The sequence below is a fragment of the Liolophura sinensis genome, chromosome 11 (assembly GCF_032854445.1).
Source record: "Liolophura sinensis isolate JHLJ2023 chromosome 11, CUHK_Ljap_v2, whole genome shotgun sequence".
Lineage (NCBI taxonomy): Eukaryota > Metazoa > Mollusca > Polyplacophora > Chitonida > Chitonidae > Liolophura > Liolophura sinensis.
The window spans coordinates 31450065-31470831 of record NC_088305.1 but is presented as its reverse complement, the minus strand read 5'-3'; the positions used below and the strand labels follow the sequence as shown (position 1 = coordinate 31470831).

General features: G+C 39.7%; 1 protein-coding gene across 3 annotated transcripts in view; it reads left to right on the top strand.

The window, feature by feature from the left end:
• Nucleotides 1-5617: 5617 nt before the first annotated feature.
• LOC135477403 (zinc finger CCCH domain-containing protein 10-like) overlaps nt 5618-20767 on the top strand; it is a 135838-nt gene continuing 120688 nt past the window's right edge. For 2 of the 3 annotated variants that reach the window (XR_010445193.1, XM_064757474.1), the window contains exon 1: nt 5618-6406. The gene's annotated coding sequence lies outside the window, so the exon portion shown is untranslated. Of the gene's footprint in view, nt 6407-6453; nt 6885-20767 lie in introns of those variants that run through there. The other variant, XM_064757475.1, reaches the window with a different exon arrangement.

The window sequence follows — 20767 nt, the reverse complement described above, 5'->3', positions numbered from 1 at the left end:
AAGGTTTCATTTGATTTGATAAGCAGGTTTACATACAAGTACATCATCATTGTCTGAAGTAAGTACTTAAATAGTCTCTAAATCTAAAATAATGAATGTACATGAAATATTATGGGAAATAGACCTTTCTGAACTGCTAGTCAAGAACACACATTTGACCAGTCATAATCAGTATTGTTGCAAGGACGCAAACTGGATGTCTCACACATTTATTACAAATGTTTAATTGTTTTGTGACCGCTTAATGTCACATTGGCTTTCACCGGCAATGAAAAGTAACATTGTCGTGTAAAGGGATGGTGGGACATTGGATGTGGTGGCTCCATCCATTATTAAAATTATTAACGCTTTTGCTTTGCATAATTAATTAACTTACCATATTTCACATAAAGTTTAGCATGTTCCAGATGGCACATTTTGTTTGGATCATGATTGATTCGTCCAACTTATACAGCCACTTAAAAGTATTTTGTGATGTTTGGCCATGTTCTTCATAATCAGTGAAAGTGCTGGAGTCAAAGTATCAGTTCTAGGTGCCTCTGAAAGGGGTCGGTTATGGGACATCTCCCACTCACTTGGTATGTTTCTCCATGCATGTGTGCAGGGGGTTCCAGGTGGGAGGGGAGTCAGTTATGGGACATCTCCCACTCGTTTGGTATGTTTCTCTGGACATGTGGGCAGGGTGTTCCAGCCAGTGGGGGGCAAGAAGGTGCTGGTAAACCTCACTTCCCCTGCTGGTTGGGACAGTTGAGGGGACAGCACTAAATTCTTGTCTGTGTTGTTGCTTTTTTGTATCTATGAATGTATATAGTATATAGCTTTATTTTTCAAACTATATGGTGCTTTATTTTGTTATCTATATATATATTGATGTATACTTTGACTCTGAAGTAGATGTTTCTTATATATTTGTTTTCTCTGTGCTTGGGGAAGAACAGTTTCATTGTAAAGTGACCAAGCAACGTTCCATAAACAAAGACATTATTATACATAATCAACATGTCTGCAAACTCCAAATTTATTTTCCTGAATTCAGGAACGGATCCAATCAGCAATGCTACATGGAATAGATGATTTATTTTTCAATTGTTTACGGCTTTCATCAGATGAATGGCCATTAAACACTGTCCGGGAAAATAGTTCATTTTATCTTTTTAGCATTTTTCCAACTGACTAAAATAATTTTAAAAATGTCAGATTCTACAGTGGTCAGTAGTGACCCAGAGAATATTAGTGATGTCACATCGGCATTAGTGATGTCACATCAACATTAGCGAGGTCACATCTGCATTAGTGATGTCACCCCTGCATTAGTGATGTCACATCGGCATTAGCGACGACACATTGGCATTAGCGACGTCACATCGGCATTAGCGACGTCACATCAGCATTAGTGATGTCACATCCGCATTGGTGAGGTCACATCCGCATTAATGATGTCACATCCGCATTAGTGACGTCACATCAGCATTAGTGATGTCACATCAGCATTAATGAGGTCACATCCGCTTTAGTGAGGTCACATCCACATTAGTGAGGTCACATCCGCATTAGTGAGGTCACATTAGTGAGGTCACATCGGCATTAGTGATGTCACATCGGCATTAGCGAGGTCACATCGGCATTAGTGAGGTCACATCAGCATTAGTGAGGTCACATCTGCATTAGCGAGGTCACATCCGCATTAGTGACGTCATATCTGCATTAATGACATCACATTCACATTAATGGCGTCATATCTGTATTAATGACATCATATCCACATTAATGACGTCACATCCACATCAGTGACATATCCGCATTGATGATGTCATGTCTGCATTAATGACGTCACATTCACATTAGTGATGTCATATCTGCTTTAATGACGTCATATCCACATTAATGACGTCACATCTGCATTAGTGACGTCATATCCACATTAATGATGTCATATCTGCATTATTGATGTCACATCCACATTAGTGGCGGTCATATTTGCAATAATGACGTCACATCCACATTAATGACGTCACATGTACTTGTTTGCTTATGATAGTTTGTTTTAGGGCCAATTCGGTGAATACATCCATGGATCTATATGTACATGCATTTGGAAGGATGACATCTGTCTGTGTGTGTCGCAACAACCTGATGTGATGTCGCTGACCTGAATATGGTCAGAAAAGGCGAGAGAAAATTGCGAATGCATGTTACTTGGCTGAAAACAATTCTAAAAAAATCCCATCCAACCATTTGAGTGGAAAGTTTTTATTGGGCCTTCAACTGAAGTATCCTGGGCATTAGGGTTTTCTTTGGTTTTAAGTTCTGAAGATGAATAGAACTCAGAATGTTACAAGATAAATTTTAGCTTAAATATAGCAGTTATCTTATTACCTTGGGTGGTAATAAACACCATCTCTTGACACATATCAAACTGCTTAGATAACCATTGCATTTTATCTCTGCATGGTTTCACTTTTTTCACTCAACATCTCCTGTGTGTCATCATACAATTTAGCCATGCTTATATATTTACTTGCCTAAGGTCATTGTGTTTAAGGGTTACCTCTGAACAGCAAAACCAGAAAAGTAGGCTGAAAAAATCAAATTGATGATCTCTGTTTGTATTACTGACATGCATTGACGCGATGCACCCAGTGTGTGATTTGTGCTTTTTTCTGTCTCTGTCAAAATTATGCCTCCATAAGGAAATTATGCTATGACAGCACCGACGACAAGCTCCTGATCTCTCAGGAAATACATCTTTTTTATTTATCCTAAAGACCAAAGATATGTTCCATTTTTTCCTGCAGCATGCTTAGTTTTAAATTTTTCCAGGAAACATTCATTTTTTGTGTAATTTATTCCAGCTTTTTGTGTTTTATCTTGGTTTGATATTTATTTCATATTTCATAGAATGAATAAAAATAGTTTTAAATATAATTAAATAAAATCTTTAATTTATATTAAATTAGTGTAATAAGAAAATGAATTTTTTTTTTGTTGGTTGTTTGGTTGGTTTGGAGTTGTACAATGCTTTCAACAGACACAATGCCCCATCCTGTCACATTATATACATTTAACTGGGCCTACAAGTATATGACTACATGTAGCTCCTGTGCCAAGTGCCAGGCGAGTTTGTACATGTTTGTACAATGCTTTTTTAGAAATTCTATAAGTACAACTTGACTTATGGCATTGAACCTGCGTATAAGACAAAAGTTTTGTCAACATCAGGGCATAATCTACATGTACCTATATGGTCCTGGGCGGATATTTGGCCCTTTCTCCAATAGTCTGCTTCCTAAACATCAGGGCATAATCTACGTGTACCTATATGGTCCTGGGCCGATATTTGGCCCTTTCTCCAATAGTCTGCTTCCTAAACATCAGGGCATAATCTACATGTACCTATATGGTCCTGGGTGGATATTTGGCCCTTTCTCCAATAGTCTGCTTCCTAAACATCAGGGCATAATCTACATGTACCTATATGGTCCTGGGCGGATATTTGGCCCTTTCTCCAATAGTCTGCTTCCTAAACATCAGGGCATAATCTACATGTACCTATATGGTCCTGGGCGGATATTTGGCCCTTTCTCCAATAGTCTGCTTCCTAAACATCAGGGCATAATCTACATGTACCTATATGGTCCTGGGTGGATATTTGGCCCTTTCTCCAATAGTCTGCTTCCTAAACATCAGGGCATAATCTACATGTACCTATATGGTCCTGGGTGGATATTTGGCCCTTTCTCCAATAGTCTGCTTCCTAAACATCAGGGCATAATCTACATGTACCTATATGGTCCTGGGCGGATATTTGGCCCTTTCTCCAATAGTCTGCTTCCTAAACATCAGGGCATAATCTACATGTACCTATAGGGTCCTGGGCGGATATTTGGCCCTTTCTCCAATAGTCTGCTTCCTAAACATCAGGGCATAATCTACATGTACCTGGGGCGGATATTTGGCCCTGTCTCCAATAGTCTGCTTCCTAATTTGTCCCAGTTAGGAACTTCATAATTTAGGCTTTTTTTAATGAGCATGCTCGTCTCTTACTGTTTGAAGAGTGACCCCATAATTTGGGCTTTCTCAAAACAAAATTGTTTTCAAAGTTGTTATATCACTATTAAAGAAAACTGGCTGGATAAAAAAACCCACGGTAATTGTAATATAGAACTGTTAAATGTATATAGCACATTTATGTTTACACAGGTAAATGAAGCCAAATATTAAATTATTTATGAAAATTCATAGAAGAATGTATCAATTGACTGATCCGATTTACAGGTTTTATTACCTGTCATAGAAAAGTCATTGATCATACGTTACGTTAACAAGCTGTTTTGCCTCGGTTAGATCACAGATAATATATGTACACATGCAGGTTGAGGTATTACAACGTCCGTATTATTCCTGCATGGCCACAAGACACAGATTTTCGAAGCCAGTGTTATAATTGTATCCAAAATATAAACTCTTGGTATGATTTAAGATAATTTATTGTATGTGTGTTGGGACCTCAATGGACTTGAGAGTTCATATGAGAGCGCTGAGCAATGCCTCAGGAACCTCTCACCAAGGCAGTCAGTGTGAGTTCAAATTGAGCTCATGCTGGCTTCCTCTGTGGCTGTACTGAGAAGGTCTGCCAACAATGTGTGGAAAGATGCGGATTTCCTGTGGGCTCTGTCCGGTTTCCTCCCACTGTAATACTGGCAGCAGTGGTATAACTGAAATATTCTTGAGTTCAGTGTAAAACACCAATCAAGTAAATCAAATAAAAATAAATCAAAAAAGAACTGTTGTTATACCAGTAATATGACATGTGGTATGTTGGTTAATTTGAATTAGTGAGATATTTTATCTCTAGCATTTGCTAGCTGTCACTGCCCTCTATAAATTACCACAAGGGATATGACCAATCTACTGCACTGTTAATAAATTGAAATGTCAGAATGCAGCTGTGGGTAACAGAAGCTGTGAGGGTCTTGTTTAAAAGTTAACAGTGATTTAAGTACTGCAGGGTGTCACTCTGAATTTAATGTGTTATTACATTCTTTATTTTTGGGGCTGCAATCTGAGCAGATCATGTTGCAGGCATGTATGTAACTGCCTAATCGGTGTTGTCAAACAACTAGCAATTTTGGAAGTGGTTGTAATATTACATTTACCTGTCATGGGTTATACCTATATAAGACATCTGTAGGCTTTTGGGGGAAAAGGTCTGAAAATTTGTGACGTAAAATAGCAAACATGACACTACGTTTGCTACAGTGGAGAATGATATCCTCATTTCATGACCAAGTCACATGTGTTAACAATAACCAGTTTCCATTTTTAACTAACACCATGTAAGTCACTTTGAGTTTCATGAAAATTGCGTGTACCCCACCTAAGTGACCCTCACCTAAGGTGAAGCCAGCATGTGTCGTAGCCTCTGGAGCCTCACAGGAGTTCCTGTGCTGTTCAGGACCAGCTTGCACCCTTTTATACCAGACAAGTGGTGTATCCTGAACACCGACTGTCCCCCCTCAGGTGAGAGCTGCCCAGACGCATGGACTCATCCGTGTGCTGTTCATTCAGACTGTGCCACTGGAGCATCCTATTCATTTAGCCAGTCAGGGGAGCAGTTGACCTGTGTTGTGAAAGGAAAGGCCTGACTTGTAACAGTGTTGATGTTGTTAGCACAGCCCCTGCTGTGTTCATCTCCCAGCTCCTCTTCTTTACCTCACTCTCTGGTGGCTGTCTGTGGGTGTCAGACCCTAATACCACAGCCTTGGGAGGATAGACTTTCTGGCTGAGGGGTGTGCTATTACACAGCCAGCTTAAGCCATCTCATGGTAAGGAAGCACAGGCTGGGGTATCTACTACAATAGTGTTGCCAGTGCCTAGGCCTTTCGTTGCTCAAGATCCCGCTGTATCCGTCACCTAGATCGGATCTGCTGTCTTTAATTCATCAGCCAGTGTTAACTAAGCCGCCAGTAAAGGTGGCACGCCAGTCTTGTTACGAAGCGTCCCGTTGTATTACGTAAGACGTTGCTTGTGGATTCTCCCTGTGGCTGTGAGCGTTACAAACACCACACGAGCAGGTGTTGTTAGTGACAAAACCATGGTGGTCGTGTTGTGTCCTGTCTCCGTGTGATCGTGTGATCGAGTGTTTCATTTCACAGCTGAGCGGGAGTTACCTACTCCGTGTTGTACCGATTGGTCTTTAGACCTGTCTTGTGCGGCACGTAACAAGAGGCCTAACTCACCTGGCACCCCGGCTAAAGTTAAGGACACATCCTGACTGTCAGGGGAGAGAATGTGTGCTGTGTTTACCGGGTGACGCGTCAGAAAGGACAGCACTTCCTATACTGTCTGTGATTTCCATACTGGACTTGATTCTGACCCCTAATCTGGCTGTAACTCCTTGTCTAAGGTGAGCTCATAGAGATTATACTTTTTCTATTTATTCCTTTCAGAAATTTTGACATCCCCTTATACCTTTGACATAATGCACAAGTTGTGCATAACTCCGAAAAACAACTCACATATTAAAATGGCAAAATAAAGGGCCGAAATACCAAGTCAGAATGAGTCTTTTGGGTTTTCTGGGTTACACATGCTTAACTCGGGTATTATTTCTACTTCCTTCACTGTCTTCAGACGTACTTCATGCTAAGGTGATTCTAGCCGAAATCATTAGCTTTGCGGGAATTCCCTGCAGTATCGTTCTTGTAATGGATTTACCCAAGTATCGATACGACCCTTAAGCTCTACAGCTATATAACATGAGACTCCTCAACTAGGACTGACCCACATTGCCGATCCAAGACTGTATATAATGTAACAGGCCCCTTTAACAAGCTAGTACAGGCTGATCCCCACAGAGAGGGGAAGAACCCAGAGGCTGTGGGGTGAGTTTGTGTAACAGTCATGCAGTGTAGCAGTGACAGGCAGTAACCAATACAGTACTCCAGTTTACCGCAGGATGAAGTTGAAAGACCTTTAAGGAATGTAAAAATAATTGTTCTTATGTGTTTTGTCCAACTGAAAGAACATAGAAGTATGGCAGATCTGTGTAGATGGGGGTAGCTATGTCTTACTAAGGGTAAGACAGCAAGGCACCGTACAAATAGCCACAGACAATAGATGTACTGAAAGTTTATCAGAGATTCATTTGTTATCAATTGTGAATAACTGTCAACACACACAATACTAACCTGCACACAAGGGGTAATATGTTACAACATGTATGCAAAGGTAAAAAAGAGCAAGCAGGTGTGAACACCATAATGCATAAAAGTCTAATGGGTGATAGTTTTCACCTTGTTGCATGACATTAATTCTAAGTGTTCTCATCGGAATATTTGTTGTTTTGAAGATAGTTTTGGAGACATTTGCAATTTTAGTGGATGCTAATGGACTTTACAAGTAATTTTACGTGTTTAAAGTATGTAGCATGAAACAGGGAAATGAAACCCTTTGGAAGAATCTTTGATGTATTGGATGTTAATCTGACAAGGATCCTGGGTAAAATGCGGAAGACAAAACATGTGCATACCTCAAAAAATGATTGAACTTAAATTTTTTTTATCTCAGCAAAATTTAATTTGACCTATATGTTTATTTCACGACTACAGCAAAATTGTGTTATATAAATAAATGTTTGGTGTATGGTGTTTAACTATAAAGGCATATGGATAATGTATGGATAAGGAAAAATTAAAGTTTTACATTAGGTTGATCCTCAGATCTGTAGCTTATATATAGAGCTCCCCTCAGCCCTGGCAATTTGTGCCCAGTAATCTGGGAATTCCATTAAAACAGCCTGCAAACATAAATTTACCTAGGGTATCATTTTGATGAAAAATTTAAACCCAATTTCCAAATAATCAAATTATTCTGGTTTGTCAACTTGGCAGTCTTTCAGTGATATTAAAGCAAACTTCATTATTCAATGATTTGTTCAAATATTTATTCAGGTGAAGTTTTGATTAATCAAATTCACTCACATGTAAAGAAGTTCCTTCCCACAAAAGCATGAAATTTGTGAACGTTTGTGCTGATGTGTTTCCGTACTGAGTCAGGGATATGCATTATAAAACCTTTAATTTAACATTACTGTTTATGGGATGTAAATAGTGAAAGTCAAAAGCATGGAGATTAAAACCAGTGCGATGATGATGGTGTGATAGCTGGCAAATGGTCACTCGTAAATGGAGAAATCCAGACTCTTTGTCAACTCTTGATTTTCATATTTTGCTTGAGAAATCTGATATTCATATTTTGCTTGAGAAATCTGATATTCATATTTTGCTTGAGAAATCTGATATTCATATTTTGCTTGAGAAATCTGATATTCATATTTTGCTTGAGAAATCTGATATTCATATTTTGCTTGAGAAATCTGTTGATAGCTATTAAAAAATAGATCTCGTTCGGAATGGATGTTTTTGTTGGGTTAATTGGTATTCGTGTACGTCATTGGATATGCTATGAAATCATTTTAACATTTCTTTTGAGTTTATTAACCAGTTTCATTTCTCAGCATTTTTCATTTTTGGTAAAATAGCTGAAATAACCCAAGGCTCTCATTAGCTTTGGATGTGCAGCTGTACATGAATGAATTCAAGCATATTTTTTGAGCCATCCAGCCCTGTTTCCTTGCTCTGTAAACCTCTCAGTTCTGAGTTCCAAGTACAGTACTAGTTTTGAAGTCTTCGGTACACGCGTATGGTCCGTCTTGGGTTTGATGCTGGGCCTCCTGACTACGAGGCAGACGCTCTAACCATTAGGCCACTGAAGTAATCCATGTATTTTCATAATTTATAAAGAAATTCTTCTACAAGAGGTTGCTTGGGGTAGTTTTATTTATTTTTTTAATTGGTGTTTTACGCCGTACTCAAGAATATTTCACTTATACGACGGCGGCCAGCATTATGGTGGGTGGAAACCGGGCAGAGCCGGGGGAAACCCACGACCATCCGCAGGTTGCTGGCAGACCTTCCCACTTACGGCCGGAGATCGGGGTAGTTTTAATTGTAGACACAGGAGACTTTACATTGCTACATTATTGTGATTTATTGGGTTGACTGATAGACTATAGAAGTGTATAATAGTGTCAGCTGCACTTGGCTGAAAAGGTGGAATAAAGGCTTGGGTGAATGAGACGTGCACCAGTGGTTGTCAGTGAAGAGCTACTGTTAGGTTCAGCATGAATGGTCCAGTAAACAGAATGAAATACATCGCGTGTAGGGGATATCTTCTGTACCATACTGCTAATTGCTTGTGTGTATGCGGACAAAAAAGTAACAGGTGTGAGAATTCCTTGTCCATGCCTGGTTTCTCAATGTTTGACTTCAGTGTACATTACCTTGCATGCCATTGTGTTGTAGGACTGCTACATATAAACACTTGTGAATTCCAATGTTAAATTCCAGCTTTGTTGTCCATGTGGCTATGAAGACCATAATAGTTTACCAGAAGCCTCTTGGTGTTGTTGGCCTTGTACCAGTACTTACACACTTGGGAATTCTGATGTTAATTGCTCGGTGAATGGTGAAGATCATAGAAGCTAACACAAAGACTTGCCTATTTACAAATCATTTGAATAAAGATTTGAGAAGTTCCTCTTGTACTTCAGAGCATGAATGTAGTATGGCAAAAAGCAGTGCATTGGTTTGGGTAAAGCATTGGTGAAAACAAGAGACTGAATTTCACTGGTTATGTGTTAGAGGTTTCCAATTATTACACTGTCACGGCGCCTCTGGTTTTACACTCATGAAGCAATCTTTTATATTCAAACCATAAAACTTGTGAAGGAAAAGTGCTTGTGTCAAATGGTCAGGTTTCCAGTCAATGTTATTGTGACATTAGGACAGAATTTGTGACTGTACATGTAGTGGACAGGCATGCACATGTCTAAATATTGGTGAGCAATAAAATAATCACAGGACAGAAGTCAGCACTAGCTGCCACACTTACATAGATGTACATGTACACTTTTATATCAGAAGTGCATGTCCGGAATGTTTAATAACATGCTTTATACAAACATTTGCACTGTGTATATATTTGGATACCATATGACTGAATTGAAATTCAGTATTTGTTCAAGGGTGTAAACCAGTCATATATGACACGAGTGTGCTTGTCTATGAGGTTTTGTACAGTTATATAGCTCGGAAAAGTGAAGGTATGTTCATGTATACAATATCAACATATGACACGAGTGTGCTTGTCTATGAGGTTAGACATACAATATCAATATAAGAAGCTAAGAGAATGTAGGAGGACTCTGGCCTTGTGAGCTCTACTTTGATTTCCTCTAACTGCATATCGTACTCTTGTACAGTTTGGCCCTTTGAGAAGGTTTATATAGTAGCCAATGTTGGGATTGCTTGGTTAGGTTGCCGTTGATAAATTAATCCCAGAAAAGACTGTTCCAGGTTTGAGCTGGATCAACAATGGTTAAGAATGTTAATATAACGAAGAAAAAATGAACAATAATTCAGATCAAAAGATTAACATTGCCATTTGATCTGTTAAGTTGTGTGTTTGATTGTAATTCTGTCAATGACATAAAATACACTCATTAAGGTGAATTTTGGTAAATATATGTGTAGAAAAACTGAACAAAGTTTGATCATTGTAAACCACCTGGTATTACCTGTATGTCATACATTTCTGCAGTAAATAACTGGAAAATAACATCAGTGGTATTCATTGGAAGCTAGGAAACTGAGAAGAAACTGAGATTGTGTTGGCTCTGTACTTGATAGCCAATCTAATGGACATTATTCAGAGATAGGTCAGATTTGTACAGGATAGATAGCCTGATCTAACTTAGTAGGGGGTGGGGGTGAGGGGTGAGGAATTGCTCACCCAGATAATGAACCATGTCTTAATGATCTACGTAATGACATTTCAGTGAAGTGTTGGGCACCTCTTGGGTAATCAAGCATGGGTCTAGATGGGATGCCTGGGCATGTGTGTGTGGGGGGGGGGGGGTGGGGTGGGGGGGGGGGTTAAGTGGGAGATTAATGGACTACAAGCAGCTGAGTATGTCAGATGTTTAGTAGCTTCAGAGGACACTCCAGGGATATCCAGGGATATCAATGTTTTTTTTTTAGAGGAGTAATTTGAATCCATTTTCAAACTTAAGCATTTTGAGACTAAACTTCAGATAGTCAATTTACAGAAAAGAGACAACAGCTAAAATGTGTATGTACGCATGTATGCTTTCACTGTATCAGCAATAAAGTCCCATCTCTCTTAACTTCTTCACTTGTTCAAAATCTAAATATGATATATAGATATACTTTTTTTTTTGTTTATACTTTGAGATGTATAATTATTGCGTTGTTCAAACCAAACAGGGGATGTGAAAGGGGCCCTCTTCCACTCATGTGGTTCTCTGTACACCTGTCGGGGGGGGGGGGAGGGGGAATTGTCCAGCCAGCAGGGACAGGAAGGGTCTGTAATGGGCGGTCTCCCACTACAGTAATTCTTCTGCTGGTTAGGAGAGATGAAGGGATAGCACTATTGGTTCTGTCGTTGCTGTTTGTATGTGTTTATGTATAGGAGAGATGCAGGGATAGCACTATTGGTTCTGTTGTTGCTGTTTGTATGTGTTTATGTATAGGAGAGATGCAGGGATAGCACTATTGGTTCTGTTGTTGCTGTTTGTATGTGTTTATGTATAGGAGAGATGAAGGGATAGCACTATTGGTTCTGTCGTTGCTGTTTGTATGTGTTTATGTATAGGAGAGATGCAGGGATAGCACTATTGGTTCTGTTGTTGCTGTTTGTATGTGTTTATGTATAGGAGAGATGAAGGGATAGCACTATTGGTTCTGTTGTTGCTGTTTGTATGTGTTTATGTAGGCATCTTCACTTTTGTAAATTGACAGAGCTACCTACAATAAATAAAAATATGATTATTATTAAACAGTTTATCCAGTGAAATCATTAGTTTCTTTTGTGGACAAACAGTCTGAAATGGTATCCAAACTTCAGCAGCGTGATGAAAAACTATGCATAATGACAGCAAGCATTAAATGCTGAGAAAATACTTCCAGTGTTTCTGCTTGACAAAGGCCTGGTTTAATTCTCACAGCGGTCATTGCACGATCGACGCCGGCACAATTCCTGGCTTCACCCACGTGGTTAATGTATTTCCTGTGGCATGGGTAGAAAAATATATACACCTAGCCACTTTTATCTGTAGAATTTCATTTTAGGCTTAAAATGGATCCCATTTGTATCATGCATCATGATGGTCATCAGATAAACTAACTCAGTTTTAGGAGACAAGAGGAGTTTTATACTTGGACAGGAGAAAAACATTGTGAAAGTACATGTAGGTACTCATGTGCAAACCTTGAAGGAAGACAGAAGCAGGTTTTATGACAAAAAAGGCAACTAAGGCAAAAAATGCAGCTAAAACTGTGAAGTGAACTTAAGGATAATGCAGTTCCACTGTTAAGTTTTTAATTTTTTCCCTGACAAAGGATAAGGGTTAAATGTTAGTGGTGGCATTTGCTTTGTCATCATTTTTTTTTGTCATCTGGAATTACTGGTCAAGCAATCAGGCTTTTTTAACTTCTCTCCCACTAATATGAATTCAAATTACCAAAGCTATCAGATGTCTTTGCTAATGGAAAGTATTTTTGTAAATCAGCTTAATCTTTGGACACTATGGTTTTTAAGCACAATCCTCGTTAGAGATTTAGAACCCCCCCAGTCTGCACCTTCCTGAACTTCATTAAGTTATGCCACATTTCTTGCATTGTTGTCGTCTTTTGAATTGGATTACCCGAATAATTGCCGAAGAAATTGTATCACTGATTAATTTCAAGTATTATTAGCTGGTTGCTGTAATTATATCAACACTGTCTGTTAGAAAGATGGCCAAGGAGATGGGTCATCGGTTAACTGGATTAGTCTTAAATTCTTTTCTGATCCATGTCTGATTAGGCATGTAAAGTATCTTTCGCATGTTATAACCCGTTGATTAGATGTTGTGTATTCTGACATCGCCTTAGTACGATGTCACACATTGCCTGTTAAAACAATCACTACAGCACTGTATCACACATTGCCTGTTACAACAATCACTACAGCATTGTGTCACACATTGTTTGTTATAACAATCACTACAGCATTGTGTCACACATTGCCTGGTGTAACAATCACTACAGCACTGTGCCACCCATTGTCTGCTCTAACAATCACTACAGCACTGTGTCACCCATTGTCTGCTCCAACAATCACTACAGCATTTGTGACACATAGCCTGGTGTAACAATCACTACAGCACTGTGTCACACATTGCCTGTTCTAACAATCACTACAGCACTATGTCACACATTGCCTGTTCTAACAATCACTACAGCACTGTGTCACACATACGATGATGTAACATTCAATACAGCACTGTATCACACATTGCCTGTTACAACAATCACTACAGCACTGTGTCACCCATTGCCTGTTACAACAATCACTACAGCACTGTATCACACATTGCCTGTTACAACAATCACTACAGCATTGTGTCACACATTGTTTGTTACAACAATCACTACAGCATTGTGTCACACATTGCCTGGTGTAACAATCACTACAGCACTGTCTCACACATTGCCTGTTCTGACAATCACAACAGCACTATCACTTATTGCCTGTTCTAACAATCACTACAGCACTGTGTCACCCATTGTCTGCTCTAACAATCACTACAGCATTGTGTTACACATTGCCTGGTGTAACAATCACTACAGTACTGTGTCACCCATTGCCTGTTACAACAATCACTACAGCACTGTGTCACACATACGATGATGTAACATTCAATACAGCACTGTATCACACATTGCCTGTTCTAACAATCACTACAGCACTGTGTCACCCATTGCCTGTTCTAACAATCACTACAGCATTTGTGACACATTGCCTGGTGTAACAATCACTACAGCACTGTGTCACACATTGCCTGCTCTAACAATCACTACAGCACTGTGTCACACTTACCATGATGTAACATTCACTACAGCACTGCATTACACATTGCCTGTTCAAACAATCACTACAGCACTGTGTCACCCATTGTCTGCTCTAACAATCACTACAGCATTTGTGATGCATAGCCTGGTGTAACAATCACTACAGCACTGTGTCACACATTGCCTGCTCTAACAATCACTACAGCACTGTGTCACACATACCATGATGTAACATTCACTACAGCACTGTGTCACACATTGCCTGTTCTAACAATCACTACAGCACTGTGTCACACTTACCATGATGTAACATTCACTACAGCACTGTATCACACATTGCCTGTTCTAGCAATCACTACAGCACTGTGTCACACATTGCCTGCTCTAACAATCACTACAGCACTGTGTCACACATAGCATGATGTAACATTCACTACAGCACTGTATCACACATTGCCTGTTCTAACAATCACTACAGCACTGTCTCACACATAGCATGATGTAACATTCACTACAGCACTGTATCACACATTGCCTGTTCTAACAATCACTACAGCACTGTCTCACACATAGCATGATGTAACATTCACTACAGCACTGTATCACACATTGCCTGTTCTAACAATCACTACAGCACTGTGTCACCCATTGTCTGCTCTAACATTCACTACAGCATTTGTGACGCATAGCCTGGTGTAACAATCACTACAACACTGTCTCACACATTGCCTGTTCTGACAATCACAACAGCACTATCACTTATTGCCTGTTCTAACAATCACTACAGCACTGTATCACACATTGCCTGTTCTAACAATCACTCCCTACACCCTTGTGCCCCTGAACAGTCCCAGCCAGCCTGTTCTGCTACACTCCTTACACCATTGTACCCCTGAACAGTCCCAGGCTGGCTGCCACACTCCCTACACCCATGTACCCCTGAACTGTCCCAGGCTGGCTGCCACACTCCTTACACCCGTGTACCCCTGAACAGTCCCAGGCTGGCTGCCACACTCCTTACACCCATGTACCCCTGAACTGTCCCAGGCTGGCTGTTCTGTCACACTCTCAACACCCTTGTGCCATTGAACTGTTCTGGCCAGTTTATGTACATGTACATGGATATATAGCTCCCCTGAGGGCATATCAATTAGCGTAACAGCACAGGGCTGATCTGTCTGGGAGAGAGCAGCTTACAAATGACCTGCTGCAGGTCCTGTAAGCCTGACAGCTTCATTCCAGATGCAGCATGGCTCCCGGAAGGCTGTATGTTGTTATGTCTGCTACTGCACTGTGTGATCATGTAAACAGACACATATACATGTACAGATTTTGTCATGATGGGTTTTCTCAAATTCTATCGTGATGGGTTTTGTCAGATTTTGAGGGTTTTCTCAAATTTTGTCATGAAGGGTTTTGTCAGATTTTGAGGGTTTTCTCAAATTTTGTCATGATGGGTTTTCTGTTACTTGGTCATGGTTAGTCATATGGAAAGTCTTTCTGAAGTTTAAGTGTTGTATAAGTAGTGTGCATTCCTCAAGCTTTCTTCATTTTTTATAATGTTGGTTTGTCTGTCAGTTCAATTAATTAGCATTTTGTCTTCATGTTCTTCTTATGTCTTTCTTACTTTGTTTTTCTCGAAATTTCACATTGTCTGCTTATATTTCTCATTTAAATGTAGAGCAGTGAACCTTGTAACAAAACCTTTAGGAATAGGGCTACAGGACATCAAAACATGCATGACTTCCCCTCAAAAATGTTAGTGTTAAAGGCTGAACAATTTGTCACAAATTGCCAGAAGGATTTTTGCATGTCACATGTGGCGTATGATTTCACCTAGCGCAGTTACATTTAGTATACCCAATAATGACATGCACAGCGAGAGCACAGTTTTTCTCCTGTATTTAACCTCTATTAATTGCGAAGAAATAATCATTTATCACATGTAAAAGTGTTAATGATTAAACACTTGTAATTTCTATATCTATAGTATTGTGCGATTTCTATAATACAGGCACATTAAAAGGTGATATTATTATATGCATTAACCTATAGTTGCATACTGGTATTTGGCTGTTTATTTTGTCCCCGGGGATTTACTTGTATAACTGTTGAGTGTTCAAGAAAAACTCGGTCAGAAGAAGTCTAAAGTTAGCTACATGCATAATTAGGCCACTTTTAAACCTTACCTCCTGCTTAAAAATGGTCAGCATGTAGAATTTTAATTATTAAATTTTAAGTATTAATAATTACATTGTATACATGTGTATGAAGATTTGTCACAGGGCAGAGCAAATTGTCATATCTGAATAAATTATCTTCTTGTAAATAAACATTACAGTGCATTTCACTTCATTTTAACAATGGAGCAGATTCTGAGGAGGAAACAAAGGCTTTGGAAATAGTCTATAATTTGTCCTACCTCCCACCACACCCTTCTTCTTTAAGGCTTGGTGTTTATAATCAAACAGCCAAGAATTTTACATTTTCATTTGATCATTTGTACATTATACACAATTAACCAGTGTTAGCCAGATTAACCAATATTAGCCATGAAACTTAACCAGTGTTAGCCGGATTAGCCAGTATGAGCCAGTTTAACCAGTGTTTGTCAGATTAACCAGTATGAGCCAGTTTAACCAGTGTTAGCCAGATTAACCAGTATGAGCCAGTTTAACCAGTGTTAGCCAGATTAACCAGTATGAGCCGGTTTATTCAGTGTTAGCCAGATTAACCAGTATGAGCCAGTTTAACCAGTGTTAGCCAGATTAACCAGTATGAGCCAGTTTAACCAGTGTTAGCCAGATTAACCAGTATGAGCCAGTTTAACCAGTGTTAGCCAGATTAACCAGTATGAGCCGGTTTATTCAGTGTTAGCCAGATTAACCAGTATGAGCCAGTTTAACCAGTGTTAGCCAGATTAACCAGTATGAGCCAGTTTAACCAGTGTTAGCCAGATTAACCAGTATGAGCCAGTTTAACCAGTGTTAGCCAGATTAACCAGTATGAGCCGGTTTATTCAGTGTTAGCCAGATTAACCAGTAATGAGCCAGTTGAACCAGTGTTGGCCAGATTAACCAGTATGAGCCAGTTTAACCAGTACTGGCCAGATTAACAAGTGTTAGTCAATTAAACCAATGTTGGCCAGATTAACAAGTGTAAGCCAGTTAGACCAGTGTTAGCCAGATTAACAGGTGTTAGCCAGTTTAACGAGTATGAGCCAGTTTAACAGGTGTTAGCCAGTTTAACGAGTATGAGCCAGTTTAACCAGTGTTGGCCAGATTAACAAGTGTTAGCTGGATTAATGAGCATCAGCCAGTATTAATTATTAAGTATTATTTAAGTATTGGCCAGATGAACCTTGTCTCAGGAGATCAGACCTTATAGAAGAGATTTGCTGGTGATGACCACTACTTTTGTTATAAACTCTCTGCTATACAGAACCACATGTGTAACATGTTACCAGGATTAGCCTGTATATAATGCGGTCCCCTGTACCTGTAATAAGATATGCCCTGTACCTGTAATAAGATATGCCCTGTACCTGTATTAAGATATCCCCTGTAGGTGTAACAAGTATCCCCAGTGTTGTTGTTAACCAGATTATGTCGTTGTAGTTAGGACTTGACTCTCATAGTTTAAGAAACACTTTCTTATGATATAAAGATATGCAGATTATTATTCTTGGCAATTCTGAATGATTTTTTGAGCATTTATGACAAATTTTAACTGATACAATTTAAAACCCTTGTAAGGGGAGATATGTTACACATAAAATAAACCCTATTATAACCTGTGCCTGGATGGGTGCCTATGGTGGGTAAGTCCCTCTACAGGTCATTTGTGAAGGAGCAGGCTATACTTACCTGTAAAAATTCTTCCGTACACAAGGTGCAAGTTCAAACCCAGCCTTTGACAGGAAATTTTGAATTCCCCTGCTGTCACTGTTTGTTGGCCTTATTGTCAGTAAGTGATGGACTTCTAACTCCTCTGTGGACGTTTGAGAAAGTTTTTTTGAAGATTACTTATTGTCCACCAGTATATTGTGCATATCTGTACATGTATGTCCAACATGAGAAAGTTCATCATTAACTTCCCGAAGATTGTTGGTTTTAATACCCTGTGCACTCCAGTGTCCTCCCCCAATAAAACTGACTGACGTTATATATATATATATGAAAAATTCTTGAGTATTGAGTTTAATGCGCCCCCCCCCCCCCTTTATAAACATGAATGCGGAGTTTAGAGTTACAGCTGTTCCACTATGGAATGATAGCCACACTCTCATATTTGATCATACACTTGTGCCTGTGAATGCTCAGTTCATGTCCTACACTCTCAGGCCCGTCACTTGTCACCTACTCCAATTATACATATGGTACATTCATATCACCTGGTTTGTACATCTGTCATCACCCACAGTGACTGCCACAAATTATTCAAGGATAATTCCGATTGCGAAATCAATTTCAGTATTCGGATCAGATCAGATTTTCTTCACACAAAATATCCCTCAATTTTCTTTTCGTCTCGTGCTCTCGCAAATCTAATGAAGAAGTATAAATTGTTCACCCCAGAGGGAGATATTGAGTTGATTAGACCATAATGGCTGGTCACTACCCCATGCTTGACTCCAGCTCCTGTAGGGTTAGCTGCAGTTTGATTAGACCATAATGGCTGGTCACTGCCCCATACTTGACTCCAGCTCCTGTAGAGCTAGCTGCAGTTAGATTGGACCATAATGGCTGGTCACTGCCCCATACTTGACTCCAGCTCCTGTAGAGCTAGCTGCAGTTAGATTGGACCATAATGGCTGGTCACTGCCCCGTGCTTGACTCCAGCTCCTGTAGGGTTAGCTGCAGTTTGATTAGACCATAATGGCTGGTCACTGCCCCATACTTGACTCCAGCTCCTGTAGAGCTAGCTGCAGTTAGATTGGACCATAATGGCTGGTCACTGCCCCGTGCTTGACTCCAGCTCCTGTAGAGTTAGCTGCAGTTTGATTAGACCATAATGGCTGGTCACCGCCCCATGCTTGACTCCAGCTCCTGTAGAGTTAGCTGCAGTTTGATTGGACCATAATGGCTGGTCACTGCCCCATGCTTGACTCCAGCTCCTGTAAGGTTAGCTACAGTTTGATTAGACCATAATGGCTGGTCATTGCCCCATGCTTGACTCCAGCTCCTGTAGAGTTAGCTGCAGTTTGATTGGACCATAATGGCTGGTCACTGCCCCATGCTTGACTCCAGCTCCTGTAGAGTTAGCTGCAGTTTGATTGGACCATAATGGCTGGTCACTGCCCCATGCTTGACTCCAGCTCCTGTAAGGTTAGCTACAGTTTGATTAGACCATAATGGCTGGTCACTGCCCCATGCTTGACTCCAGCTCCTGCAGGGTTTGCAGTTTAAGCCAAGGGCCCACTTGTTCAAAACTGGTTTAAGACTTAATACCAGATTTAACTTTGAGACAAGTTTTCAATTTTGTACTTAGCCTAAAACAAAATTGTGTAACATAATAAAAATTGTTCACTAAAGCTGCTGCTGTTATACTTTGACTTTAACTACACTGGCTGCTGAGTTTAGCTAAAAATTTAAATTAAGATATAACACCAATTTGAGCTAATACACTTTCGAACCAAGATATTTCCCAGATATTTGGCCAAATAAGGCAGTTTCTACTCCTCACGTGCCTGTGACTATTGTACATCCTAGAAGTCAGATATTCTTGAGTAAGTGGCTTAAAACATTAATCAAGTAAATAAATAACTTCATAAGTGTAGTGCATAAGTTGCTTACTGTAAATCTTTTTCAACCATTATAGCACTTTTTTCTCTGGAAATTACACATACAATCATTATGCAAATGATGCTGAAAATGATTTGTTTGTGTCATGAAAGATGTAAGCTTCATAAAACAGCCCAGAATATTTCTCTACACCCCACAGTTCTCTTGGGATGTTTCAAAATATGGCTGCTGAGATCGTTGAAATGGTTGAAGAAATAAGATACTCTGCCATTCATTGGGTGATGAAATATCAGTGCGAAAGCTGAAATATCAATACGACATCTGAAATATCAATACGAAAACCAAAATATCAATATATGAGAACTGAAATATCAATATGAAAACTGAAATATCATTACAAAAACCTCCATGTCGACAGCGTAAGTGGGAAGGTCTGGCAGCAACCTGTGGATGGTCGTGGGTTTCCCCCGGGCTGTGCCCGGTTTCCACCCACCATAATGCTGGGCGCCGTCGTATAAGTGAAATATTCTTGAGTACGGCGTAAAACACCAATCAAAAAAAAAAAAAAAATCCATGTCAACAGGAAATCTTGTACCCTGTTCCTGGAAAGTTATCTGGGGTACAGAGTTAGCTAAAACCTCGATTTTGTCTGTAATAGTTTACAGTAGGTCTCCTGGTGTGTACTGGGAAAATTACTGTTAATTATCTCTGGGGCTCTGTTAATGCAAACACCTGTCGAAGAGAAAGCCAGGCTAACACCATCTCCAACACAACACAGTCTTGTACACTTGGTCATGTCTATACAATGTATACTGTGTTATATCTTTGTCTGGTGGAGTGTCCAAGTCATAACCTTTGTACTTCTCTGCTTCTATCCTCCATGCTTTGACATTTACCCTGTTTTTCTTACCTATTATCTCGTCTGGACAGATGAGGGTTAGAGACTTGTTGAAGATTTAACAGCTCACCCTTGTCTGTCAGAGCCTGTGATCTCGCGGTAGTTAACTATAGCTCTGCACCTGCTAGGCTGTGAGTTCAGTTCCAGGT